General features: G+C 54.1%; 1 long non-coding RNA gene across 2 annotated transcripts in view; it reads left to right on the top strand.

The window, feature by feature from the left end:
* The window catches only part of LOC144381549 (uncharacterized), a 381,367-nt gene that overhangs the window by 17,148 nt on the left and 336,620 nt on the right, over positions 1-27,599 (top strand). The window contains exon 2 of one of the 2 annotated variants that reach the window (XR_013446826.1): positions 8,935-9,028. The exons of the other annotated variant lie outside the window; for it this stretch is intronic. This is a non-coding gene — a long non-coding RNA (uncharacterized LOC144381549). The remainder of the gene's footprint in view (positions 1-8,934; positions 9,029-27,599) is intronic. 2 annotated transcript variants of the gene reach the window in all.

Here is a 27,599-nt window from a genome sequence, read left to right as displayed (position 1 = left end):
CTGGGCCCTGCAGCACCCCCACCCCACCTTTCATTCCTGTCCAGCCTTCCTACCCATGTCGTCGTGCCGCCGCTCCTGCCGTAAATCTCCCTGCCGCAAACGAAAGGGCTGTCTCGGCCCGCGTGCTGCCCCTGTCACATCCCCAGCGGAAAGTGGCAGAATTTACTGCCCTGTGGGGAATGGGGACCAGGCTGCATGTCCATAAAACAGTAGCAGGATTTCTCTTCTCACTCGTCGCAGCAAAATAACAGGGCAGGTAATTAATGGTGTGTAAATATGGGGGGTTAAGGTGGAGATCGATGCTAGACTAAGAACTCGCCCTCCCCGAGTGTCCGCTCCCCCTGCCGTGCAGCCACCAGGCGATGGCGGCCTCGCGTGGCCTCGCGTGCAGGCGGGCTCCCCTGGCCCCCCTCTGCCGCCGGTGGCTGCAGGTGCCCTGTCGGGAAGGCCGCCACGGCGACGCGTGGTCCTTTACACAGAAGCGCTTATCTTACAACACGCTGTGCTGGGGTGTTGAGGGGGTGTTGGAGATCCGGGGTCTTTGGGGCAGCCCCCAGGAGTTAGAGAAGGATCTGCTGTTCGCCTCTGCCGGAAGACATGGAGTGCAGGGGCGCTGATGACACATTGGCCCTTTCCGGCTCTGTCCAAGGCACAACCAGGAGAACCTCAGGGAGCGGACTTGGGAGCCAGACTGTGTGCGGACCCTGCGGCCGCCTGAGTCCGCTGGGACAGCAGAGTCTTCCGTGTCCATGCACTTGTCACGCACCACACCTCTGCTGAGCTGTGTGGACTTCTCCGTAGAGAGAGGAAGCCCTTTGCTCTTTTCCTTGGGCACCTTATAGGGTGGATGGTGGTTCCAAGTTTTTAACGACCAGTAGGGCCGGGGCCCCCACTGGCCGGAGAGGGTGAGCGCCGTGAACACATGTGCAGCAGTCTCACGGCGTGGCCGGCCTTGCAGCCCGGGCTCGCCGAATCAAATCGGGTGGAGAGGGATGGAGGGCTTCTCTGCTCAGAGTCCACAGTCTCTGTCCTATGTGATGCTGTGATTCTGTTTTTGTGGACACTGTAATTCAGTGCTCTTCCTTTGAAAGCTAGTGACCCTCTCAGCAGAAACAGGCATGCACACACCCCATTGCTTACGGATTGAGGGGTTCTTTTTTTTTTTTTTTTAAAGATTTTATTTATTTGACAGAGAGAGACACAGCGAGAGAGGGAACACAAGTAGGGCGAGAGGGAGAGGGAGAAGCAGGCTTCCCGCCTAGCAGGGAGCCCGATGCGGGGCTCGATCCCAGGACGCTGGGATCATGACCTGAGCTGAAGGCAGACGCTTAATGACTGAGCCACCCAGGTGCCCCAGATTGAGGGGTTCTTAGACTCGCTGGGGTTCCTGCGTGTCACGGAGCACTTGATATGCCGTGCTGGGTGTGCAAAAGCACACTTAGAATCCCTGTTAGTGAGGTCTCCCCACTGGTAGGAGCTGCAGAAGGGAGGAATTTTATTTTTACATAATTTTGGCAAATTTTGATATAATTTCAGTCTTAAAAGCCGCAGTCATCCACTAAATTTCTGCATGCCCATTAGCTAGGTTCATCATTTACAGTTCGTGCTGTTTATCATTTTCTTTCCACACATGCATGCACATGCACACACACATATGCACACATGCATGCATGCATTATTCGGACAGTTTGAGATTGAGTCAGGCCCCTCTACCCCTGTGTGCACTGACTAAGAACAAGCTCTTCTTTCACACACATATGCTGTAATTGTCAACATGGGGACATTTAACATTGACCCAGTCATATTATTTTTTTTAATTTTTAATTAAAAAAAATTTTTTTTTTTTTTTTTTTTTTTTTTTTTAAGATTTTTTTTTTTTTTTTTTTTTTTATTTGACAGAGAGAGAGACAGCGAGAGCAGGAACACAAGCAGGGGGAGTGGGAGAGGGAGAAGCAGGCTTCCTGCCGAGCAGGGAGCCCGATGTGGGACTCGATCCCAGGACCCTGGGATCACGACCTGAGCCGAAGGCAGACGCTTAACGACTGAGCCACCCAGGCGCCCCTAAAAAAAATTTTTTTATAGAATTTATTTACTTGCCAGAAAGAGAGAGAGAGGGTGAGTGAGCGCACAAGCAGAGGGAGCAGTAGAGGGAGAAGCAGACTCCCCGCAGAGCAAGGAGCCCGACGCAGGCCTTGATCCCAGGACCCCGGGACCATGACCTGAGCCGAAGGCAGACGCTTCCCCGACTGAGCCACCCAGGCGTCCCGACCCAGTCATATTATTAATCCGGTGGTTCTCCAAGTGAGGTCCCTGGGTCAGCAGCCGCAGCATCTCCTGGGAACTTGCTAGAAATGTGTATTTTCAGCTGCACCCCAGACCTGCTGGACCAGGGATGCCAGGAGGGGGCTGGCCGGCGAGCTCTGACATACCGTGCTGGGATTTGGATGCGGCGGGGGATTCGGCAGCACTGGTGTAAGCCCAGGTGACGCCCGCTGACATTTAGAGCTGTTCCCTTTCCTATCCAGCCCTGACCCAGGACCAGGACGTGCCTGTCGGCATCTTGTTTCTTTCGTGCTCTTCAATCTGGAACAGTCCACAGCTTTTCCTGGGCTTTCTTGACGTTCTTTGGATTTGCCGGGGGCTTCTGCATGTGGGGCAGGGCTGTGGCTAAAGTGTCTTGTGTCTCCCGCGCGGAGGCCTGAGCTTGGTTGCTGGGACCCTGCGCGTGCTGGCGGTGAGCCCTGGGCTGGGGTGCTGTCTCCCAGGCTGCCTTACTGGCAAGTTACACTGTGCTCTGTGTACTTAGTAATCGCACCTGTGGACATACTCCGTTCCTCGCTCGCCGTCTGCCCTCAGTTCCAGCACCTCTGGGTGATTTTCTAACCCCCTCATTTCTTCTGTGTCTGTCACTCAGGTGTGAGGTGTTGTTGATGTAACGATAGGACACAGCATAATGAACATATGTCCGAGACAAACGTGGGCTTTCCACTGTAGGGAAGAGATGTCTGTCCCCCCGTGTCTTTATTATTTATTTACATCTATACGGACTCTTTAATTCTTGCTTATCCGGTGGGTTGTCATTCATTACCGTCATTATTTATTTCGATGTTCAAGATGACGTCCCAGATTTGGCCAGGGGGGCCCACGAGGCGCACATGTTGCCGTGTGACCTTGTGGTCACGAGAAGCTGCTGTTTCCCGAGTTCTGATGACCACCTTCTCAGAAGCCTGGAACTTTACATCAGGAAAGGACATTTTGATGAATTAAACTGTAAGTGTGTTGCTGTGGTCACTAATGGCCTCCGAAGCGCCACGTCCGGCGGAGACTCTCCAGGCGCCGTGCTCGTGCCTCTCTAGAGTGCCCAGCCCGCTGACCGCCCCGTCCTCGGAGCTCCCCTCGGCCTGCGCGGTCCCCCCGCGTCTGCTGCCCCTTCTGACCGCTGCTTGCCTGCTCTTGGTCCGGGCGTCCCTCCAGCAGCTGGCCCCTGGTGGCGGTGCCGCGTAAGTGAGCCCTCTCCGTCCCCCGAGTACCCCAGCTCCCTCACTAGCTTCCGTGAGGTCCGTGGCTGCCGCGAGCTCCCCAGCTTCCAGACTTGTAAGCGCCACGTCCCAGGGTGCAGGCTGCCTGTCACGGAGGCTTACCTCCCTCCCGCACCGCGGCGTCCACGGGCGCCTGACCCGAACCGTTTCTCGTTCCCAGCGCTCTCCGTCAGTGCCGCGGCCATTGGCCTGCCGCCCACGCCAGAGCCGCTCCCGCTGCTTTCCCCTTCGGCTCCCGTGTGACGTTACGGACGGGATGTCGGGCCCCCGACTCTAGTGTCGCGCTGGCTGCAGAGTAGAATTCTGATTTGAAGTTTGAAACAACGGAAAACCCTTGCTCTGAGAGAACGGGTGTCGAGCTAGACACTGTGTCTTGTTAGGGAGATGAGGAATAAGCCAGCGAATATTTATGTGCCGTTACTTTAAAAACTCAGGTTAAAGCCAAGTCAGGCTTAGCTGCATCTCATCCGTTCCCTGTGTTCTTAGTATGTGTCCCAGCCGCCGCCTTCCCACGGCCTGTCCTTCCTCCCAAGCTGCAGCCAGTCCGCCGGCCTCCTGCTCCGTCCCCTGCGCCTGGCCTGTCCCCTCACCGGCCCCAGCGTGACGGCAGCCACCACAGACCCACCTACTCTCTCCTCCCTCGGAAACTGTTCGGTGTCTTCCCGTCTGGCGCAGGCTGGGTTATTGGGGTTGAGCCCCCAGACCCCACCGGCCCTCCCGGCTGCCATCGCCTGTGTTCTCTGGGATGCCCCATGATCTGTGCCCCGTGTGGTCCTTACTGCTCCCCGGGCAACCCCCCCACCCCCCACTGCCCAAGGCTGCATCTCCCCTTGGGCCTCTGCGTGCCTGTGGCCCAGCGCAGCCGCTCGGGGCCAGGCCCCGTCTCCCCTTTCTGTGACTTGTCACTGGTCGCCTCCCTCTCTGCCCACCGCCCGCGCCGTGGATGACCGTTTGATTCCGACCCGTGTCAGGTCGCGCATCTCACCAGGCAGACCATTCGTGCTCGCTCTTGGCCAATGGTGACATCACACCATGGTCAGGGCAAGCAGGTGAGTTCTGCCTTGGGAATGTCAGAGCAAGCTTGCTGCAGCGGGTGTTCTCGCCATTGTGTTCCTGGACGAGGTTGGATTGGCCCAGATGGGGCCGTCCCCTCTGCGTGTGCATCTGCACACGGCGCCTTGCGCCACGACCAGGGAAGCTTCCAGAGCCGGTCAGAAATGAGTGTGGACAGACGTACGAGCTTCCTCCCTGGATGTGCGCTGTCACTCCGCAAACACGCACCTCACAGAGCCCGCGTGCTGACGGTGGTGTGTGCTCACGCTCACAGACTGTCCCTTACTAGAGGCAGCAGCTTAGACGTACAGAATTATGTAAAAACGGGTTAGGCAACTCAGTTAAAAGAGCTGCAACTTCCTGATACAATGTTCAAGGACATCTTCAGTCTGACCTTGAGATTTCTTTCCCCCTCTCCCTTTCTTGCCATTTGCTGAGCGACTCCTGATGCATGTATGTGCCCCGTGTGAGCGCCACCTCCCTGCTCTTTCCCTCCTCTGGTTCACGGTCTTGGTGAAGGCTTTTCATCCACCGTGCGCTGGGGGCTCTTGACATGGACCCCAAGCCAACTGCTCTCTTGAGGTCCAGAACCTGTGCCCCGTACCTGCTAGGCACCTCAGACCCGACATGTGAGAGCGGCCTCATCCTCTCCCTCCCACCTCGCCCTGCTGGTGTGATCTGACCATCAGTTTTCATCTCCTCTCCCACCCAGTGGCATCCTCCGACTCTGCCCTCCCCTCCCACGTCCCTGCACCTGTGTCTCTGAATCCGACGCTGCATCAGCCCTGCCCTGGCTCCTCACCACGGTCACCTGTGCCAGCCACTGGTCTCCCTCCACACCCTCCTCTTTCCAGTTCCCCTTCTTCATGGCTCTGCTGGCCCCCAGTTGTGTGGGGGGAGAAAGCCGTCATCTTGTGGATGAAGGCCCTTCAGGCAGACGCCGTGTCATCCCTGGTCTTGCCTCCCTCGGCCCTGCCACGTGCCCCCCACTCCAGCCGTGCAGACTTTCACTCTGACCCCCACCCCACCTTGCCCTTTCAAGGCTCTGGACTTTCCACATGCCTTTCTTGGGGCTGGAATACCCTTTACTCTTCCTTGGTTTAGCAAACTCCTATCCCTGGGAAGTGCATTGTGCACTGGAGTTGGTCAGAGGGTGGATTTATTTAATCACAAGGTAAGTGTGGGTCCATTTCTTAACGTTTGCAAGCCTGTTTCTGCCTCTGGAAGGTGACCGCGAGAACAGTTGCACACATGGGTATTCATTGTGTGCACGCTGATGCCTACGTTCCAGGTAGGAGTCGTGCCAGGCCTTGTTCTTGAGGGGCCTGAGTTAGTGGAAGGGAGGTACAGATTAAACACTGATAGAACATGTGTAGTGTGAGAGGGTCTGTGTCAGGGGTGTGTGTAGATGCTATGGAAGCCCATCTTGTGGGGTTGGGAAAGGTTTCATCGATGGGATATTTGGTTTCATGGAGCAACTCACAGGAGTATTTGACAACTGGCAGGTTTTGAACATTTATGTAACAGGAACTATGCTAAGTGTTTGACAGGCAGAATCTTATTTAATGCCCACAGAAATGCTCTGAGGTTGACACTGTTACTGCTCTAGACTTGGGGTAGGGTGGGTGAGGGGTCTGGGGAATTCGTCCCGAGAAAGTCACAACTTGGCTAAGACCTGAAAGCTGACTTAGAAGGGCTCAGGGTGTCAGGACAGCACCTGGTGACTGGTTGTGTGGAGCAGTGGACAGAGGTAAGAGGCGTGGAGCACAGCCTGCTTGAGAATGAGATGAACTCGTTGTGTGAAGCTTGGAGAGCAAGGGTGGAAAGATGGCAGGAAGTGACAGTGAAGGACCTTGTCTATCACTTTGAGGAGTTTGTACTTTACCATCAGTGAGGAGCCATTGTAGGAAAAGATACAAGACTTCTCTTTAGGTGGTGCACACTGACTATGTTATGACCACCAGATGGAAGGATGGAAGGATGGAAGGATGGAAGGATGGGTGGGTGGATGGCCTGAGGGATAGATGAGTGGGTGGGTGGATGTATGGATGGATGGATGGGTAGATAAATGGATGGGTGGATGGATGTGTAGATGGGTCGTGGATAGATGGATGGATGTGTGGATAGATGGATGGGTGATGGATGGATGATGGATGGATGGGGGAATAGATGGAGGGATGGGTGGGTGGATGGATAGGCTGGTAGGCGGGTAGATGAATGGGTGGATGGGTCATGGATAGATGGATGGGTGTGTGGATTGATGGATGGGTGATGGATGGGGGAATAGCTGGATGGAGGGATGGGTGGGTGCATGGATAGGCTGGTGGGTGGGTGGATGAATGGGTAGATGAGTAGATGGATGGGTGTGTGGATAGATGGATGGGTGTGGGGATTGATGGATGGGTGTGTGGATTGATGGATGGGTGATGGATGGATAGTGGATGGGGGAATAGATGGATGGAGGGATAGGTGGATGCATGGATAGGCCGGTGGGTGGGTGGATGAATGGGTAGATGAATGGATGGGTGGGTGGGTGGGTGAGTAAGTGGGTGGATGCATAATTGGACGGAGGGGCAGGGAGGTGAGGAGCAGTGCCTCCAGGATGGAGGAGAAGGTGAGTGAGGAGTCTGCTACAGAATCTGATGAGGCGTGTTGGTGATCTGATATGGGGAAACAGTTGGGATGGGGAAAAGTGATATTTGGGAATGTTTAGGAACCAAAATTGACAGGGTGTGGGGATTGGCTGAGTGTGGGGGGCTGAGTGACTGAGGCAGAGTCAGGAGCGGCTTCCTCAGCTGGGGAGAGCATGAAGAGTGAGCACAAAAAAACGGCGAGTGACAAGCTCCGTGGACCCCAGTGTGGAGGCAGAGGGCGGGTGGAGAGTAGCCGGCGCCGAGGGCACATTTGAAGTGTGAAATGCTGCTGGGCCAGGCCAGGGCCAAAGGCTGCGGGATGTAGCTGCAGAGGGACTGTTGGTGACCCTAGCCACGGCGTTTATGAGACAGCTTCTGATCTTTGTGGCAGGGGGTTAGCAGGTTGGAGTTCTCCCTTTTTCTGAAATGCTGAGGCATCGTGTGACCTCCTGTCCCATGCTGGGCCTCTTCCCCTGCTCCTCGCGCATGATAACTTCGACCGCCATGTGGAGACGGGTGTGTAGCTCGGTGTCACTGCCCCCCGGGGGCAGGTGAGCTGTGCTGGTGGCCTTTGTCTGTGTCTTCTCTTTGCTTGGAAGTCTCTATTTTGTCTTTTTCAGGGATTCCAGAGGGGATGTTATAAGCATGACATACCATTGCCTTTTTTAAATGTAATCCTAGATTCTGGAAGTTCTTGTTTTAAAGACGATAATTTGCCTTGCTTCCATTAATGTTCTTTTCAAAATCTGGGGTTTGAGCAGGAAAAATACCACTTCTCTGTCATCACAAACACAAGGATCTGTGTTACTAGAGGAAAGAATGCACAGGTCAGGCTATTTAGGGACCAGTGGCCTCGGGGTGGGGTTATGGCAAGCTTTTAAACAAGCATTCAGGTTTTGTTTTCTGCCTTCTTTAGTTTTTCTTTACATTCTTCTGTCTTTAACTACAATCTGTACCTTAGTTCACCCTGAAATCTTTAGCTCTAGACTCGCTTCTTTGCCCCACTCAGACCCATATTCCTACTGCCCACTGGACATTGAGCAGAATCTTCTGAAGCCTGGCGGTCCGAACTGAGCGTGACCGAACTTCATTTCTTTGATGGCCTAGTTCGCCCGCAGACTGCTCTGGGAACACGAGTAGAGGGGGACGCGATGCTGCCTGCTGAAGGCATTCACGTTCTAGGTGGGGAGGCTCTGTGGCCACGGGGTCCGCCACCCTGGCTCAGACGCTGACCAGCTCTGAGACTGGCTGGATCTTGCACACACAGCAGCTGCCGGCTTCCTCGGTCGCGCTGCTGAGGACATGGTATGGTGGGTGTGTGAGGGGTCCCCGAATGCTTGGTGCGGTCAGGGTGATGGCTGCGTGCTGTTGGCGTTCTGTGTGGATAGGCCTGTGCGGGCACCTATAACCTGCTGTGTTTGGGGGACCTACAAATGTTAGTTGGTTGAACCAATGATTTTAATAAACCCCCCACCATGAGAGGCAGTTTCCAGAGAATGACAAAGCTCCCCAGCAGACCCCGGCGCCTGTCTGCAGGGAGGTCTGGGAGGGTCTTGTGATTCCAAGCCCGTTCGCCCCGACACGTGGCATCACTGTGTGGGTTCTGTGGGCTGTTGCCACAGGCCAAGTTGTGGACGCCTGTGTTCTGGGCTGAGCGCCAGCTCCGCGACTCCTGTGACCGGCCCCCTCTCCTGTCCTCTGTCCCTCAGGTGGCACTGCCCCAACCTGACCTACGCGATGTGCACCCCCAGCGGCTGTCCTGCTCTGTGGGGAAGGAGTGAGCAGCCTCAAATTAACCCAATTGTAAGTCATTAACGGCAATCCTGGCCTCCTCCTAACTCTTGGATTAGCATAATGAGCCTGTATTAATTGCCAATTATAAACAAATTCTCCATTTATTCATATTTCTCTAGATTATATATCCTGTCGGTGATAAGTTATTCTTGAGAAGAGTGTTCTCGCCACACAGACATTTCGTTTTCCTCTTTCTTCCAGTGTTCAGTCTCCTTCCCACCTAGGGGAGGCCACTTGGCTGGATTTCCGCCTCTTTCCATGGGCTTTGAGATCACGCGGTTCTGTGTGAAGCTCTTACACGTAGCAGGAGGTCGCAGGAGAGACGCACGCCTCAGCTTGGGCTTCCGTTCTGTTAGCAAAGGGGGTTTTCTGGGTCCCCCTGCATGTGGCGTGGGGCTCCACTGGTGTGAGGCCTGGGTTTCCTGAGACGCTGGTTCTCCCCCTTCGTGCTGACGTGGCCCGGCAGCTGGCGACCCAGCGTGGGGCAGACCGTGTGGACACACGTAGTGAATCTTCTGGGCAGCTTGGACTCGCTCTGCCGGCCCTCCAGCTGCTGTAGGAGGGACCAGTCGGGTGTCTGGAGCCCATCTCTGAGACTTGACATGCCCGGTGGTGGCACGTTTCTTGGGCAGCGGTCAGAGTGGGTCCGTGGCTGTTTTCTCCCTCCCCTCGTCCGTCCCCACAGGTGGGCAGGAGCATGAATTGTAGGCCACTGGGGCCCTATGCGGCCCGGTGGCTCTTTGTTTGAGTGCACAGGGAGCTGGGGGAAGGCGTTAAGGAGGCAGGAGGTGGGAAGAGCCACTGGTCTTCCGGACCCCGTGCCTGAGGCTGAAGCACACAGGATGAGCGCATAGGAGAGTGGGCAGGAAGAACGGCCAGACACGGAAGCGGGGAGTCCTCAGTTCCCGTTTCCGGGGAGCCCCCAGACCAGGGGTGCTGGCTGCCCTCATATCCCCTGTCAGATAAGGAAACTTCCATGGTATTTAGCCGCCGACAGGCAGCCGGCCCTGGACCCGGACACCCTCCTTCTGCTGTGCCTGGAGCTGGGGTGCCCAGGGCGCGCTTGGATGCCGGGTCCCACTTCCCCACCAGTGACTCACGACACCCAGCGCCTTCACGACCCACAGCTGGTGCGACCCGTTGTCCGGCTGTCAGTGCCGCTTGGATGTTTGCAGACACCTTGACTCCTCTTGTCCGAACGGGATGCTCGAGTTCCTCCCCAGACCTCCGGCCACCCAGGCTCAGGCCCACGTTCCCCCAGGAGGAGCTCTTGCTGGCTCGCCTTGAAGAAATACCCGGAGTCCGGCTGCGCCCCACCCGCACCATTGCCCCCGCCCTGGCCCGAGCCGCTGTTCTGTCTTCTTCCTCGCCCCTCCCTCTATGGTCTTTATTGATCCCGAAGCTGGATCCCGTGTCCCTCCGGTCACAGCCTTCCTCTGCTCACGGCTCCCCCGTGCCCGCCCTCCGTTTCATTCTGAGCAGAAACCGAAGCCCCCCCAAATGGTCCCTGGCTCAGCCCGCGCAGGTCGCCGTGAACAACCAGGGACCGGGTGGCCCACATGGCCTGGCACTTACCTTTCACGTTGTCGCTCTGGAGCTGGAGGTCCGCGGTCAGCGTGGGGCAGCTTGGTTCCCTCTGAGGCCGTGCCGGAGAGTTTGTCCCTGTCCCCCCACGTCTGGGGGCTTGCTGGCGATCGCTGGCGCTCTGTGGGGTGTGGATGCAACACCCGTCTCTGCCTCCGTCTCCGCACGGGGTCCTTTTCTCTGTGTGTGTGCCACGTGTGTTAGGGTGATGGGTGTGACCGTGGAGATCGACACGCTTTGCTTTGATTCCACAGCATGAGCTGTTACACAGTGGTCAGCTGTGCCAGTCATGCCATCTGTGGACTTCTGTCTTCTCAGAATCCTCTCCATAGATCTGGAAATAGTGCTTTAGACTTCCCTCGTCTTTCCCGATGTTTTTGAAGAACACCTCAGTTTGGGTGTGAGGTTTCCGCGGGATTGGATCCCAGTTCTGCACGTGGGGCAGCGGCACCGAGCAGTGTGTCCTCCCCAGGAGGCACGGCACGTCCATTTGTCCCGGGGTGGGGGTGCTGGCCCTGATGGACCGGTCCCGGCGGACCTGCCAGGGGTCTCCCTGTGGAGTAACTCCTTCCCCCCAGGGAGCACCAGACGGCGAGGTGACTCAGGCCCGCGTTTGGCACTGGTGGGAAGCAGTGATGTTGGCAAGTCCGATGCCGGAGAGCCCCTCTCTCCCGATGGCCTCCGCCGTGTCGCCCTTCGTTCCGGAATATGTAGGGCCAGGGGACAAGGCGATCTGCAGCTGAGACCGAGGTGGGCAAAGGGCAAGGCTGTTTCCGGGGCTTCCACTGAGCTGTGTCTGCAAAGTGTCATTTTAGGATTCATCCCCAGTGCAGGTCAGCCTGTTTCGATCCTGCCTGTGAGACATCCAATAGAAAGCAGGATGTTGCTGGCCACACAGACATGTTAGGCTGTGTGTGTCTGTGTCTGTGTGTGTGTGCACGAGTGTGTCCGAGTGTGCATGTGCACACGTGTGTGCACGAATCTGAGTGTGTACAAGTGTGCAGGTGCACAGTGCATGCATGAATCTGCATGTATGTGCGTGTGAGTGTGCAGACACACGTGTGTGCATGAATCTGAGTGTGTACAAGTGTGCAGGTGCACAGTGCATGCATGAATCTGCGTGTATGTGCGTGTCTGCAGACACACGTGTACACAAATCTGTGAGTGTGTACAAGTGTGCAGGTGCACAGTGCATGCATGAAACTCCATGTATGTGTGTGTATGAGTGTGCAGGCATGTGTGTGTGCACGTCTGTGTGTGTGAGTGTGTGCACGTGTGTCTTTCCCTCCCGAATCCTTAACGACAGTGGTTTCACAGAGTCCAACAGGTTAGTGATGTGGGAGGTGGCAGCAGCCGGTCTGTGACACTCAGTGCTGTGCTCCCCGCCCCTCCTTTGGCGTCTTCCGTCCCCAGGTGTGTTGCCTTTGGTGCCTCTCCGCCCCCCCCCCCCGCCCTTCCCCCCAGCTGACCGCGCCGGGCCTCCCCCAGCGTCGGTTCTCCCACCGACTGCATCTTGACTTCCTGCCCACATTGCAGTCCCCGCTAGGCCTGCATCAGATTTGTGTTTGGAGGCTACCCGAAGAGGTTAACATCCTACCTCTTTAAACCATATTTAGGTGTCCAGTTCAGTGGCATTGAGTTCATTCCCAGTGCTGGGCAACCATCACCACCATCAATCTCCAGACACTTTCGTCACTTTCCCCGACTGAAACTCTGTCCCTGTTAATTGGTAACCCCCGTTCCCCTCCCTAGCTCTTGGCACCCACCATCTGCTTTCTGTCTCTGTGAACTTGACGGCTCCAAGAACCTCACGTGAGTGGAATCCTACAGTTCTCTTCTGTGTCTGGCTTATCTCGCATCATGTGCTCACGTCCATCCAGGTTGTAGTGCTCGTCGGAACCTCCTTCCTTTCTAAGGCTCAGTAACACCACGTGTTGTTGATCTTGTCTTTCGTCAGCGGGCACCTTGTGTTGTTTCCGACTTAGGCTCCTACGAACACAGGCACGCAAATACTGTTCACGTTCCTGCTTTCAGTTCTTTGGGGGATATTCTCAGAATTGGGATTGCCGGATCATTTGGTAGTTTTGTGTCTGTCTTTCTGAGGACCCTCCACACGGATGTCCACGGTGGCTGCACCAGCTTGCTTTCCCACCCACAGTGCACAGTGGTTCCAGTTCTTCCACATCCTTGTCAGCACTTGAGATTTTGTGTGTTTGATGTGATCGTGGCCATTCTAATGGGTGTGAGGTGGGGTCTCATGTGGTTTTGATTTGTGTTCCCTGAATGATTAGTGATGGTGAGACCTTTTCATGAGCAGACCCCATTTTTAAGAATATAAATTTATGTTTTTTTGGGGGTAGGTGGGGTACATGGAGTTTTCTCCTGTATACAGTCACTGTTTTAAAAGTAATTGTGAAAATGCACAGCTCTCTATGGAGGTGACCTGCTGGAGACTTTTACTACCCCCCCGCTCATCCCTTCCCTTCATTAAATTGAGAGAAAAATGAAGGTCCCCAGGTACCGCCCCCTGTCCTTCCCTGCCCCACACCTCATCCCTCTGCATGAGGCAACGCCGCGAGCCCACTGGGGGTGCAGCCCTGGAAACCGGAGCCCTTTGCCAACATGCCCACAGTTGGGGTGTGCTGGATACCAAGCCTGATCCTAAACCCAACCCCAGTGAGGACGGAGAGCCAGTTCTAAAGAGAGCAAAGGGTAGAACATCTCTGTCCTGCTAAAATGGGTATAAAAGTGAGAATAAAAATAAGAACCCAGATAAAACAATACAAAATGTGAAAGAAACTAAATAAAGATGAGTGAAAAATAGAATGTCAGCTGGGTGAGGACAAAAATAAAATGGAGAAACATTCTGAGTAAATACTGCTGATCATCATCAGAGAGACATTGAATTAGGCGGCTGAAGCAGCAGTGTGCGTTTTCACCCGTTGAAACTCTAGGGCAGGTGCTGGGAGCGTTTATTCTGGGAGCTAAGACATCATCCCTACTCGTAGCTGGACTTGGTGGATCTGTGCGCTCCGATTCACAGGGTCCGAAGTGGCTTGCTAGTAGTTCTAGCATTTTCTGTGTAGCTGACGTCATTTCTGCAAGCCACCCCTCGCACCAACACACCTCCTGCCATCATTCCCCATAGAGGGTGGGGGGGCCGGGCCCAAGCCCCCGCTCATCGTGTGGCCGACGTTCACATGGGCATGTGCCCAGGACAGGTGCCTTCTGAAGGGCACGGACTCTGTATCCAGAGAGACGTGGCTGAAATCCAGGTTTTCCATTTACTGTACACGCAACAGTGTGTGAGACATTTAGCCCCGCTAAACTTGAGTATTCTAGGCCACAAACTGAAGGTAAGGCTTTCCGGGACATTGTTAAGGTTACCTGTGACCAATAATATACCTCGTGTAGCTCGGTCCCTGGAACTGAGTGAGTGGCAGTCACCACTGTCACGATCACGGTACCGTACAGCTGACGAGGACGCTGGAAAGAGGGGACATCAGAGAATACAAGAACCCTGAGCAATTAAACGTAGGATGCTACATGGCCTTAGGATATCTCACAATTTTGGTGGGTTTATTTTGAGTTTGATCCTTCATTAATTTCCTATTGTTAATTTTGTTGTGGTTGATCCTCTTGAATTTTCTAAGCCTATAATCATATTAAGATCCGAAATTAATATTTGAACAGGGAAATCTCTTATTTCAGCGTCAGGTACCATGGCATTGGATAGGGGAGTGGATTTTTGGGTGAATAATCACCGGGGAGTTTGCTCAGGAGAGGACCTGTTTCAAGGAGCATCTGATCACAATGCTGCATGAAACATTCCAGACCATAGGTCAAAGTAAAAAGCTCTCCAATTCCTGTTTTATCAGGCTTTTTTTCTTCTATGCGGTCTTACTGTTACTTTAAACCATCCTTTGTTCATCTTGTTATCTTGCACGCATATATCTGCGATGAGTTTTGCCTTTCAGTTTCCCTAAGCCTCCTCCTGTAAACCCACATTTTTCTGATTAAGAGAATAACATTGTATCTTGGTTCCCTGCCCGTATCAGATGTCCCCTCCCCCACTTACCACATCACGTTTCCTTTGGTTACACCACCTGTGGTTGGAGAGGGAGATGATTGGTGTCAATTTATAACCCGATTAAAACGCGACCCAAGTGGTCCAGTCCCATAGAGGCCTGAGGTCAGAGGAAGACATCTCACCAATGAGAAATTCATTTAAAAACAACCCAAATTCTTACTTATACTTTGAAACACCATGCTGAGACTATAGATAACATATAAATGGAGAGGGGGAAAGGGAGAGGAGGGGAGGAAGGAGAGCGGTCTATTTTAAAGCATTGCTCATGTGATGGTGGGGCTGCCAAGTCCCAAATCTGTAGGCCAGGCCAGCAGGCTGGAGACCCGGGCAGGATTGCTATGTTGCAGTCTTGAGAATTCTAGAAACCAAAACTCGTGTTGACTCGTGAGACGTTCCAGCCTGGGGAGAATCACAGCCAGACTTGGCACTCATGGTGGGCGGGAGCAGACCGCCAGGCGTGCCTCAGCCTGGGCCCGGGCGTCTGCACCGAGCTGGAGGGAGGTGGGCTGCAGGGAGGTGGGCTGCAGGGAGGTTTTGTGCAGGAGCCTCTTTGTCGGCGGAGTGGGACTGCATTCACAAGCCTCTGTTAGCTCTTTTATTCTGTTTTAATCTGGGATTGGATCTGAAGGAGATGTGGTGGCTCTCGACGGGCCCGAAGAACTAATTTCATTTCTCTGTGTCTACTTCGCGGGCGTGGGTGATGCCCGAGTCAGTTGTCTAGAAATGACAGAAGGCTGCTTTTGTGCATTCTGCTTCCATCCCAGACATTAACTAGCCGTGTGCAAACAGAGAGAACTCTGCTACTGTTGTATCAGAAACAACAAAGGTTTCTGCCAGCAGACACCCAGTGAGAGACCCGGAGGTCGCTTGGATTCTGTATTTCCTGGCATCAAAACCAGCATCACACACTCAGGCTTTGTTCTCTCTGGGCTTCAGTTCCAGAATGTTTTATGTCTCGGCAATCGTGGTGCATCCAACAGCTGAGGAACCATTTGCCAATCTGTTCCTCCCTCTTTGATCTTTAAAACGTGCATCGGTTTCTCCGAAGGCTGGTACCTGGTGTTGGTTGCCCTGTGCAGTGGCCGAGAACTGAACGGCTCTGACCTGGAAGGCTTCGGGACTAGGTTTTCCCAGGAACACGTTCGAGCACAGATGCTGAAAGAGCGTCTCCTGTCTCAGCCCCAGCCGTGGGTCCTCCCGCAGACGGCACCGCTGGGGTGTCATGGAGTAAATCGTCCTTGAGCTGTCACGAGCGAGGCATGGTGCCGGGTGGGAGCGGAGCCTGTAGGAGGGTGCCCCTGAGGCCTGTGGTGGAAAGCAGGCGTGTCCAGCCTCACAGCTGCCCCCTCTCCTCCCCTCGCTTTTTGGGCACTGCTCTTGGTCCTGTGACCCAGTCTGGCCTTTGCATGGTGGCTGTGGCAGCTTTCTCAGCATGAAGATTGTGCTCAGATCCTGGAGAGGTTTTAGCAGAGGCTGGGCAGTCAGTTGCCAGGTGATCTGTGAAGAGGACAGAGTCCTCCTTTGATGGGAGGTTGGACAAGTTGGCTTCTTAGTGTAACGCGGACACTGTGTGGTGATTTCATCAGGCCGAAGTCGGGAGAGAGACATACAGCAAGTGGGTGGAGCGCTGACACGGTCCCCAGACCACAGCGGTGCCAGGACAGGAGTACTGTTCTTACCATACTGAGGTCACGAAGGATGGCTCAGACATTGATCATGGACCTTTACGCCTCTGTCTTCCCTTCTCTTGTCATAGAGGCCTTTCTCCGATTTTTACCCTCCCAATTATAAATTCCAAGAGGAAAGGGATTGTTCCTTCTCATGCATCCCCCATAGTGTGCTGGCCAATAATGGTTCTCATATGTACCAGAAGAATGCCTCTTACACATAGAACTAGCAGATAATTTTTAAGGAGCTACTTTGTACCACACACTGTATGGGTACCGGGGAATCCAGGGGGGAGTCAGAATGTCCCTGCCCCCTGGGAGCACACACCCAAGCTTGCCTTCATTATCCCCTGTGCCATGCGGGGCCTCTCACAAAGCCTTCTATCGAAAGCATGGTCCATGCCCAGGGACAGGGCACGGGCGGTGGTTCCAGACACATTTGAATCTGGGCCCTGCTGCCCTACCGCTTCCCGAGTCCAGCGGTTTACACTACGTAGCTGTTTGCTTAGGTGTCAGATGGGGGCTGGGGTCCCACCTGTGAGTGTCGCACGGCCAGCCGGTGGCCAGCATCTGTGTTTGGGAGTCTGAAAATTATATGGAAATGAGAGGGACCTAGAGTATCCAGAACAACTTTGAGAAAGAGGAACAAAGTTGGAGGACTAACACAACCTGATTTCGAGACTGATTTTACGGCTGCAGTGGTCAAGACTGTGATTTTGGATCCGGGAGACCATCAACCCAACAGAACAGAGAGTGCAGAAATAGACCCCTCACCCCAAGGAGAACTGGTTTCTGGCAGAGGTGCAAAGGCACTGGAGTAGAGAAGGGGTAGTTGGAGAGAGCTGGGGGACGTGGGTGTCCACGTGCAGACGGGGAACTGCAGCCACACCGCATCCCCCAAACATGAGCTCAAAGTAGATTGCACATCTGGGTGTAAAACCTGACATTACAGAGCTACAGGAAGAAGACAGAAGATGGAAGCTTCCTGATCTTGGATTAGACAAAGATTTCTTAGATACATCATCAAAAGCACAATTATAAAGGAAACAATTGATAAACTGGGCTTCATCGATATTAAGAATTTCTGTTTTTCAGTAAATGCCTTTCAGGAACTAAAGTCAAGCCACAACCTGGGAGAAAAGCACACATCTGATAAAGCGCTCCAGAACATAAAAAGCACTCTTTGAGGAGATGGCCAGACAGAAGACGGTTAGGTGGTTTCCCCTGAGGTTGAACACACCTGTGCTGTGTGGACTAGCCTCTGCTTACTGGCGTTTACAGAGAAAACTCCTCCATCAAACAACTTAGGCGTGAGCGTTCGCAGCATCTGTAATAACCAGCACAAACGTCCCTCAGCAGGTGACTGGCGGCACAAATTCTAATCCACCTGTCCGATGGAGTGCCACTCAGCAGTGACCGGAGGAAACCCGCGGCCACCGGGTGAGTCACCAAATTGTCACACTGAGTGGGAACAGCCAGGTGAAGAGTCTGTCCCTTACGATGTCATTCCCATGAACAGAAGTTCCTCGGCCGTGACCGAGCTGAGCCGTGGTCGCCTTGGGTCAGGGCAGGTGGGGGAGGGTTGTCAAGGGCCATGCTGCTTGCGGTGATGGCTTCCTGGCTGTATATTTGTGACGGTGGTCACTTCAAATATGTGCAGTTCATTCATCGTATGTCGATTGTACTTCAATAAAAAACACATCCTTCACCCTCCAAGGAATCCCAGCTCTGGAGAGAGATGCCATTAGGCGGAGCTAGGTGAGGCTGTGCGTTTCACACCTCTAGCATGTGCGCTCAGTAAACGTTTGTTTCCTCTGCTCTCCTGCCCCACTCACCCCAGAAATTCAGATTACTGCACCACCAGCCGCCTCACCTACTGGAAGTTTCTTCCGTCGAGATGATAGAGGGCAGATATCTGCAGGATGACACTGACTCTTGTCTGTGGGCAGGGCGGTGATCCTCGTCTGTTCAGTATGTATTGAGACTGACTCCCAAGTACCCCAGACGTACAGAAAAGGCAGGAAATGAAAGAGCAGTGGCCCCTGCTGTCGACCGGCCTCTGCTTCTGCTGTGGGTGGAGACCCTGCCCTTTGCCTTCCCAGTGGCCCTGGACTCGCCCGCTTGCAGGGCTCCAGTCGCCGGCTCCTCGTTTGTTCTCCCCTGGCGGTGTGATTTTGAAGGATGTGCTTCTTTCCCGTCCGATTTCCCAAGGGTCTTCCTCCTGCTGCCGCGCTGGCAGGCCGAGCCCCTGCTTAGTGAGCTGTACCGAGGGGTTCTGGGGGAAGAGCCGGCAGTCCTCGAACCTGCGGCCTCAAGAGGCAGTGGCAATTTCTCTTCCTCGTAGCGGGGTGAACAAAGTGCTTTGTGATGCTTGCAGCTGTTACTGGGCGAGGCCCGCGCGCTCCGAAATCCGCAGCATTTGTAGACATGCAGTGCCGAGGGGCTCCCGCGGTGCTCACTGGTCGGAGCCGCCAGCCCGTGGAAGCTGGTTTCATCTGAGACCGCGTCCAACGCCAAGGTACCACTTTCGGTGGGTTCCCCTCCTCCCTGTTAGAGTCGCGCAAATAGCATCACACCTTTAAGAACCTCGATACATTTGGGGCGCACCTGGATGGCTCAGTCGGTGAAGCGTCTGACTAGCGACTTCGGCTCAGGTCGTGATCTCAGGGTCCTGGGATTGAGTCCCACATCGGGCTCTGTGCTCAGCGCGGAGTCTGCTTGGGATTCTCTCTCTCCCTCTGCCCTTCCCCCTGCTCGTGCAGGCACTCTCTCTTTCTGTAAATAAATAAATAAATCTTAAAAAAAAAAAACAAACCCTAGATACATTTGAAAAACACAGCACTTTCAGTATTTAACTTTATGTCTATCTGGTAATCGTGCTTCTCCAAATAATGGGAAAGCATTTGAAAGTTTTAGTATTGTATGATCTTTACAGGTGAAAGTGCTGGTGTCTTTCTGCAAATATCTGTCCTACCATAATCTAGGCAGGAGAGTGTTCAAGTAGGTGATGGAGCTGTGAATTTTTTTTCGTTTATTTGTCAGAGAGAGCATAAGCAGGGGGAACGGGAGAGGGAGAAGCAGGCTCCCTGCTGAGCAAGAGAGCCCGATGCGGGACTCGATCCCAGGACCCTGGGACCATGACCTGAGCTGAAGGCAGACGCTTAACGACTGAGCCACCCAGGCGCCCCAGTACTGTGGATTTGTATGCTTGTGTGTGCAGGGCTGAGGTGTGGCTGTCTGGGTGCGACTCACAAATCAGTAATGGGTTTCATCAGAAAATGAATGAAGTAAAACTGTCTCTTAGCTCACGAGTGAGATGTTAGCAGTTTAAGGTTTGGTTGATGCCTTGTAGGTTGTCTACCCTCAGTGGACTGGGTTCCGTGGGGCAGAAGGGACTCTTGCATGTGTCTTCCCAGAAAACACAGTGAGTAACTTCCAGGAAGCTCGTGACTCTGCTCGTGCAAGCAACCTTTAGCAGTAAGGGGCATGGCACATCGAAGTTGATTCAGGACTGATGCCTGGAGGTCAGTCTGCAACAGGGTGAGCTTGTGAGCCTTCAGGACAGATCGTAGTTCCCAGGCGAGCGCGTAGGTCTGCTGCTGTTACCTTCTGTGGGGTGGCACCTGCGCAGAGAACAAGAGGGACTTGGTGTCCTCGGGGCGGCTTGTATGTAGTCAAGACTGTGGTTTAACGGAGTCGAGTTACAAGAACCCTCCCAGTACTAACGGAATCCGTGTTCACGACACTCTTATCTCTTGGGTTCGTGGCTCCCAGCTAGTGCCAGGTCATCACTCTTCTTGACCGTCTGACAGGTAAAGCTCACGCGCGGTGGGTGCTGGTTGGGGGAGTGAGGGAGTCCTGTAGCGACTGCCCTTCTGAATCTCAAGATGCACAGCAAGACCTTGGGATTTCTTCCATTTCGTACTGTTGGCAGGTCTCAAAAGGTCATGCAGGGGTTCCCCGGAGCTCTGTGGTTCAGAATGCAGGGGCGAGGCTCTGGCCAGCTTCCAAGTCGGATGGCAGGGCAGTTGGAGTGTCGGGTAGATGCAGGTGGCGGTCCCAGCTCTGCCGTGCCCCAGCAGTGTGACCTGGGCAGTGTGAACCCTGCCTTTTTATCGTGCGTCCTGTATTTCAGATGCTTTGAGGCCGCACTGACTGGGGAGGCGTCGCCCCTCCCAGGGTTAGCCGGCTCCTACAGACTGCAGCCAGCTCACCTGTGAGCGTGCCTTTCGGTACAGAGCGACAGATCCAGAGCCCACACCCAGCCACTCCTCTGTTGTCCCTACCCTGATCCCCCAGGACACGTACCCGACAGCGAGGGCATCCCCTCCACCCCAGAGCCAGTCCTGAGCCTGCGTGTCCTGCCTCCCACGTTCCTTCACCACCGTGAAGGCTCTCGCTGGTGATCCCCACCCCCCCACCTCCTGACCAGCTCTGGTGCCTCCCTGTGTGGCCTGCAAGTGTGAGCAAAATAAACGTCCTTCGGGACCATCACTTAACGTGTCTGCACGTCTCAACGCACCTCACTGAAGCCAACCCCAGGTCCCCTTAATGCCTGGGGTACGCACTCTGACCTGTCTGTGTATGTAGTGGGGGGGCAGTGATGAGGCCCCAGGAGCGTGGAGAGGGTTAGGGGAGCAGTGCACCGGGAGCCCCCCAACACCCCCCTGAGTCTGCGTGCTGCACCACGAGCTCCTGACGGCCCACCACGGGGACACTGCCGGCCACAGCCAGGCTTGTCCTGCTCCTGCCCCTTTGGTTACAAATCTGGGTAAAAAGAGTTGTTGTGGTTTTTAAAATATCTCGACCATCACTCTGGTGTTCTGCCGGGACACGGGCGTCTTGCTAACCGGGCTCAGGGCGGTGAGGGGAATGAGAAGATGCTGGAGAAAGCCCCCAGTCGCACTGCACAGCGGCCTCTGCTGCCCCCGCCCTGCGCCCCCCGCCCTGCGCCCCCCGCCTGTCCCGGGGAGGACCAGCGGCCCGGCTCCCGCTGTAACCCAGGCCCAGGGGCAGGCGCCCAGGGGGTTTTCTAGGGTCAGTACTACTCACGTAGGAGTTTAAGTTTCCAACTGTAAATCCGATTTCTGCTTCATAGTCTGCCTTCGTGTAGCTTGTCCACAGATGTGGCATGAACTAGGATTTTCAAAATCTATGATTCTATTGAAAAAATACTTACGTTTCTACATGAGGTGATAGACAAAGAGTTCTAGGCAGCAACAGAAGGAAAAACACCCTGCCTTGTTCTCTGTCTTCTCTCTGTGTTCCTCGTGAGATAACTCCGGGGCCGGGGGGTTCTGCGAGGGAGGGAGATGAATGATGGATGGTGGGTAAGCTTGGGAAATTCAGTCCTGCCTCACGGCTGACAACCGGTTGCCACGTTGGCCACACCGATCACTTTAAATGTAGCCCCAGATCTTTCCGCCTCTGGGGGCCTGCTGCTGAGTGAGCTGGGATGGGACAGGGTGACGGAGGTCTCTGCAGCCGTGGGTTTGGTTTCTTAACGGCGCTTAGCTGGAGAGTCATTTGGAATAATCCATTTCCTTTGTCAGGCAGACAGAGGGAGACTCTGACCTCCTGTTCTGCGTCTCCTGCTCCGAATTCAGGGTCTGCGTGAAGGTGACCACGCAGCTGCAGCCTGACGGGGGGGTCCCAGCAGTCAGGACAAAACGCACCCCGCCACGTGTTTTCTCCATGAAACGTGTTTGGAGGTGGCGGCTGGCTGGGAATCTGCGAGGGTCACTGCCACCTAGTGACGAGACGCTGGAAGGCTGCTCGGACACAGACGGACCTCGGAGGGGGTGCCCTTGTGCTCGTTCTCAGCCGTGTGCGTGCCCCCAGATGGCTGCGAGGACACAGTCCCCTGCCGTGCCGTATTCCGTCTCGTGCCCCCGCCGCACAGCAGAAGCGAAGATCTGGGGCGGGGGTCGCCCTCTTGAGAACATGCGTTTCTCTGGGACACTGGTGCGTCTCTGCAGACAGTTTTGCCGTGGCTTTTTAGAGAGGAATGTGCAAACTGCCTTTGGCCACAGATAAGGTGAGGTTGGGAATATATCCGAAGAGGAATGGGCGTGTGATTGTCAGCGTCCCGGGGCGCACTCCTGTGCACCCCGCCCGTGGGCCTTGAGGATGGCGCTGCGGCGGGGAGGAGACGCAGACACAGGCTGCACCGTCCTTAGAGGGCTGGGGCCTCAGCGGAAGGAGGTCGGGGAAGCCTAGCAAAGGACGTGCGGTGCAGAGCCCTCACACCCCTGGGCGCAGAGCCCTGGCGGTGGTGGGCGGCACGTGCCACTGGGCCTGGTTCCCCCCGGGGCCCGGCCGTGCCCCGCGGCAGTGGAGAGGCAGGGGCAGGCGTGGGCAGGGCGGTGGGGGGCCGGGCATGTGGGCGCGTGCTGCGCTGGCCTCCTTTCTCCCAGGCTGTCGGGCGAGGGGTCCCAGGATATTCTCCACCTCAACCACTGTCGTTCTCTCTGTGTCTGTTTAATCCCTCGTCCTCACCTGTCCAACTGTTATCTGTCTGTCTGTCTGTTTCTCCGTCTGTGACTTTCTGAACCACTTGATGGTAATTTTCAGACCCTCTGACCTTTCATCTCTACATACTTTAGCATCTGCACAGAAACCCAATATTATGGTCACTCTGAAGAAAATAATAATTTCCTAACATTGCCTAAGAGCACGGGCTGTGGTTTTCCATGTCTTCAGTCAAGACTGTTTTTATTTCTGCACACGCAGTAGGCTGGCTTCTCTAAAAACCCGGGGATCACGGGTGTCTGTGCACACGCAGTAGGCCGGCTTCTCTAAAAACCTGGGGATCATGGGTGTCCATGCACACGCAGTAGGCCGGCTTGTGTAGAGGCCCGGGGATCACGGGTGTCCGTGCACACGCAGTAGGCCGGCTTGTGTAGACGCCTGGGGATCACGGGTGTCCGTGCCCACGCAGTAGGCCGGCTTGTGTAGAGGCCCGGGGATCACGGGTGTCCGTGCCCACGCAGTAGGCCGGCTTGTGTAGAGGCCCGGGGATCACGGGTGTCTGTGCCCACGCAGTAGGCCGGCTTGTGTAGACGCCTGGGGATCACGGGTGTCCGTGCCCACGCAGTAGGCCGGCTTGTGTAGAGGCCCGGGGATCACGGGTGTCCGTGCCCACGCAGTAGGCTGGCTTGTGTAGAAACCCGGGGATCACAAGTGCTGGCAGGGATGTGGAGAAATTGGATCCCTTGTGCACCATTGGTGGGAGAATAAAATGGGCAGCCACTGTAGAAACAACATGGTTTCTTCAAAAAAATTAAAAATAATAGAAAAATTAAAAATAAAACTACCACATGATCCAGCAATTCCACTTCTGGATGTAGATCCCAAAGAATTGAAATCCATATCTCCACGTGCTCCCTGCACCCCCACGTTCGCGGCAGTCTTCCTTACGATAGCCAAGATGTGGAAACAAGCCAGTGCCCGTCGACGGATGAATGGATAAATGTGGTCCACGAGTGCCAGGTGACGGCCTTCCGCCCTAGAGAGGAAGGGGAGCCTGACAGGCTACGGTGTGGACGGAACTTGAGGGCATTATCTGAAGGAAATAAGCCAGGCACAAGAGGGCGAGTGCTACAGGATTCTACTTAGATGAGGTCCTAGAGGAGTCAGACTCCTAGAGACGGAAGGTGGACTGGTGGGGGCCAGGGGTGGGAGGTGGGGAGTCGCCGTTCAATTAGGCATAGAATTCGGTTTTGCAAGTTGGGAAAGTTCTAGAGATGTCTTGAGCAGCGATGGGAATATAATTAACACTACTGCACTGTGTACTTAGAAATGGTTAAGATGGTAAATTTTATGTTGTGTTTTTTTATTTTTAGTACAATTAAAAAAAGCCCACATTGGGATCTGGAGGCCCACTTGCCTCGGACACTAAAACTGCCTCTGACACCGTTCCAGTTCACATGCGTGGTCTCAGTTATCTCATCTGTAAAATGGGTATAAAGGCTCTGTCCTGTGCACACAAAGCCACTGGCGTGGATATGGGTGATGTGGGAGAATGTGCTGTTTGGAGCAGTATATACACACCTCAGCTGTGTGGCTTGGTGACGTCATGTGCTCTCTGACCTTCCGTCTGAGGAAATGTGTATACTCGCGGGTTTCTAGCATGGTTGTCTCCTCTCTTACCTGGGGAGGTCAGTGTGGCACCACATGGTCTCTTTTCAGACGTCGGAGTCCAGAAAAACCCGATTTAAACAATTCCAGTTGAGCTTATGTGTGCATCACACTCCAGAGAAAGGGGGTATCAGTGCAAGTTCAAATCAAGGAAACCTTCAGCACCCTGGGAGAACTAAGCAGTAGTTTGAATAAATGGTTTTGCCTAGAGCCTCATAATGCATCTCTCACCAGTGCTGGGTGATCCCTGGGGTTACTGATTTCAAAGAAACACTCTGGAAGCTGTCCGTGGCTGAGCTCCCCCACAATGAGGGGGCCCGTCTCCACCTTTCTACCTAAAGAGGATCCGTGCCACACCAGCACTGAGTTCCCGGAGGCCCACCTGCCCTTAGAAATGCGCAGTTCTGAAATGAGGTGAATAACCTGATCAGCCTTGTTCTGACCGACCCTTGAAACTTTTGTAGGATGACTTATAAAGTTCAATCAATACAGTTATAAATATATAAATAAATTTCTCATAAATCATCATTATAAGTAATTTAAAGTATACTACTCAAAGTGAGGAAACAAACAAATCATTTGGGGCATATCTGGACACAGAATGGAAACAGAGAGAAATTCAAAGATAGGCAGACAGAAAGAAAACTCCGGGGGAGAATATTTCAGAAATCTCGAGTGCTTTGCGGGAGAAAAGCCTCTGCAGTATGACATTCCCAGAGGCTGGTGACCTGCGGTGGAGAAGAAAGAACAGCCAGCTAAGAAAGAGACCCCATTTGCAAAACTTCCGCAAAGCTCTTCCACTGGGAGGATATGCGTACGGAAGAATATATCCCTTACACTCATCCATATCTGACTACAATATCCATCAGCTTCAGTCTAGTTTTGGGAAACAAAAGATGGAAAACATCATACATCAGAGTATCCACTGATACATGGGGATGCTGTGAAAGGAAAATAAATCAGCATCTATGATGATTAGCCTCATTTGCACATTCTAAAAACAAAGACAAATGCAGAATTGTCATAATTTTATTCTGCATCCTTCAACATTAACAGCGAGTAAACAGACTGGCCCTCAGAGTCAGGCCCATGGAGTCTGGGTGGCGTGAACTCCTTCCCAGCCCTGAGGCTGCCGTGGGGGAGCCTGTAATACTTTGAGAAGTATGGGTTCTCTTCGGGTAGAAAGGTGGACACGGGCCCTAGGAATGGTCTGTGTTCAGCCGTAGTGTTTCTTGAAGTTGTCTTGCTTGTGTCATATTTGAAATCATGACCCTCGGTGTTTCAGGAGTTATAAACTCTATTTTTTATTCTTACAGTTTTTGGTTTATTACAACTTAAAACTTGGTAGAGACTTTACCATAAAAGCAATATAGAACATCAGATTGTAAATAGAATTGTTTGGGAGGAAGGAGACTTGAAAATGATTCTCAGCAGTGTTCTTGTGGTCTGGAATGAGGCCGTGTCTTTCTCTGAGTGGTTGGGACAGTGGAGGAATTTAGCTGCTTGTGTGGAGGCAAAATATTAACTGCTCAGTCGACTTGGAACAACGGTGGTTTTGATTATGTTTAGTGAACTTACTGGTTATCTTGTCTCTGTCATCTCCAGATTTTCCTGTTACTTGAGGCCCAATAATGATGTGTGTGTGTGTTTTATGAGTAGGTAGGCTTTATCAGAGAATTTTTATCTGGTCTCTTGTTCCTTTGAAATCATGTTTTAAAAACTCAGGAGTTGCCTGTGATGAGACTACGTCCTCCCCACAATTTGAGCCCTCACACGTTCTCCTCTCCCCAGAGCCAACAAATCCTAATGACTGCTTTGAATCCTTCTAGAACTTCCCAGTGAGGACAGGAGCAGAGACTTGTGGATGGAGATACAGGGGGCACACACACGCACACGCACGCCTGTTTTCCATAGTTGGGACTAGACAGGCGTGACCTGCACCCACGCATCACCCTTGATGTGCTGGAAGGGGGTCCGTCTGCAGCCCCGTCCTTCCCACTTCCTCCATCCCGTAAACACATGCCGTACCTGGTGTGAGCAGTGTGAGCGTGCTGGCCTGCCGGCCCCGGAGCCGTCTGCTGGGGAAGGAGCAGCGTCTCAGACCCGAGGGTCCAGGGAGGCCTCCAGGATGCGCGGGGGTCTGCGCAGGGAGTGGGGGATGTTGCCGGCTGTGGGCGTGGGGAGTGTTTGACCACAGCTCAGTGGAGGCTTTAGGTCAGGAAGAACAGTCGCATCATGGGAGGAACCCCAGGGGGGCCGAGTGAAAGGGTGGGGGAAGCACAGCGTGGTGAGGGGCTGGAGCCACACTGGGGCCACGTGAGGAGTGTGGATCTGATCCCGGGAGCAGGGTGTGAGTGCAGGTGTATGCATGTGCACGCGTGTGATTTGTACCCTTGTATGCGTGTGCGGACACACATGATGTGTGTGTCTGTGTCTGCACACATGTGCACTTGGATACGGAAGGATGCTTTCCCGCACGCCGGTGGAGACGGTGATGGGGGTGTTCAATCAGGTGGCTCTGTTGGAGGAGGGTGGGCGTAGGCCCTGGAGTCCCGTGGGCACCGTCCCTGACCGGGGGCAGGTGCGGAGGGGAGGGTGGGCTGGAGAGCTGAGGTGCTGGCCCTCTGGCTCTTTTCTGCTGTGCTGATCCCCATCCGGTCTGTGGTTGAGCGGCTGGGTCCCTGATGCTCCCCGGCTGGTTTCTGGACACAGGAACAGTCTCTGGCGCCACCTATTGGCCAGGTGCGCCCAGACCCTGGAGCCCAGCTAGGTGCCCAGTGGGGCGCCTTGTCCAGGTTCTGAGAGGCCCTTCCAAACCCATGACCACACTGGATCATTTCTGCTCTTGCTCCTGCAGAAGAAGTTTTGTATTAAAGTTCCATTTCAGAGAAAACCAATTGTACTCAATTATGCTGTCCTGGGTCCTTTATCTTCTCCACGCTTAATGTGTTGTTAGTATGGGAGCGGTGGTGTCTCTGCTGGATAGATGTATTCTTGTGTAAAGCACTTAATCACGTAATTAAACAATAGGACTCTGGCCGTCGGTGTCTGCCCAGTGCAGGCTGCCAAGATGTGAGGCTAAAGGCTGAGCAACCTCAAG

The sequence above is a fragment of the Halichoerus grypus genome, chromosome 4 (assembly GCF_964656455.1).
Source record: "Halichoerus grypus chromosome 4, mHalGry1.hap1.1, whole genome shotgun sequence".
Classification (NCBI taxonomy): Eukaryota; Metazoa; Chordata; class Mammalia; order Carnivora; family Phocidae; genus Halichoerus; species Halichoerus grypus.
The sequence above is the reverse complement of the archived record's forward strand: the minus strand, read 5'-3'. Positions and strand labels throughout refer to the sequence as shown.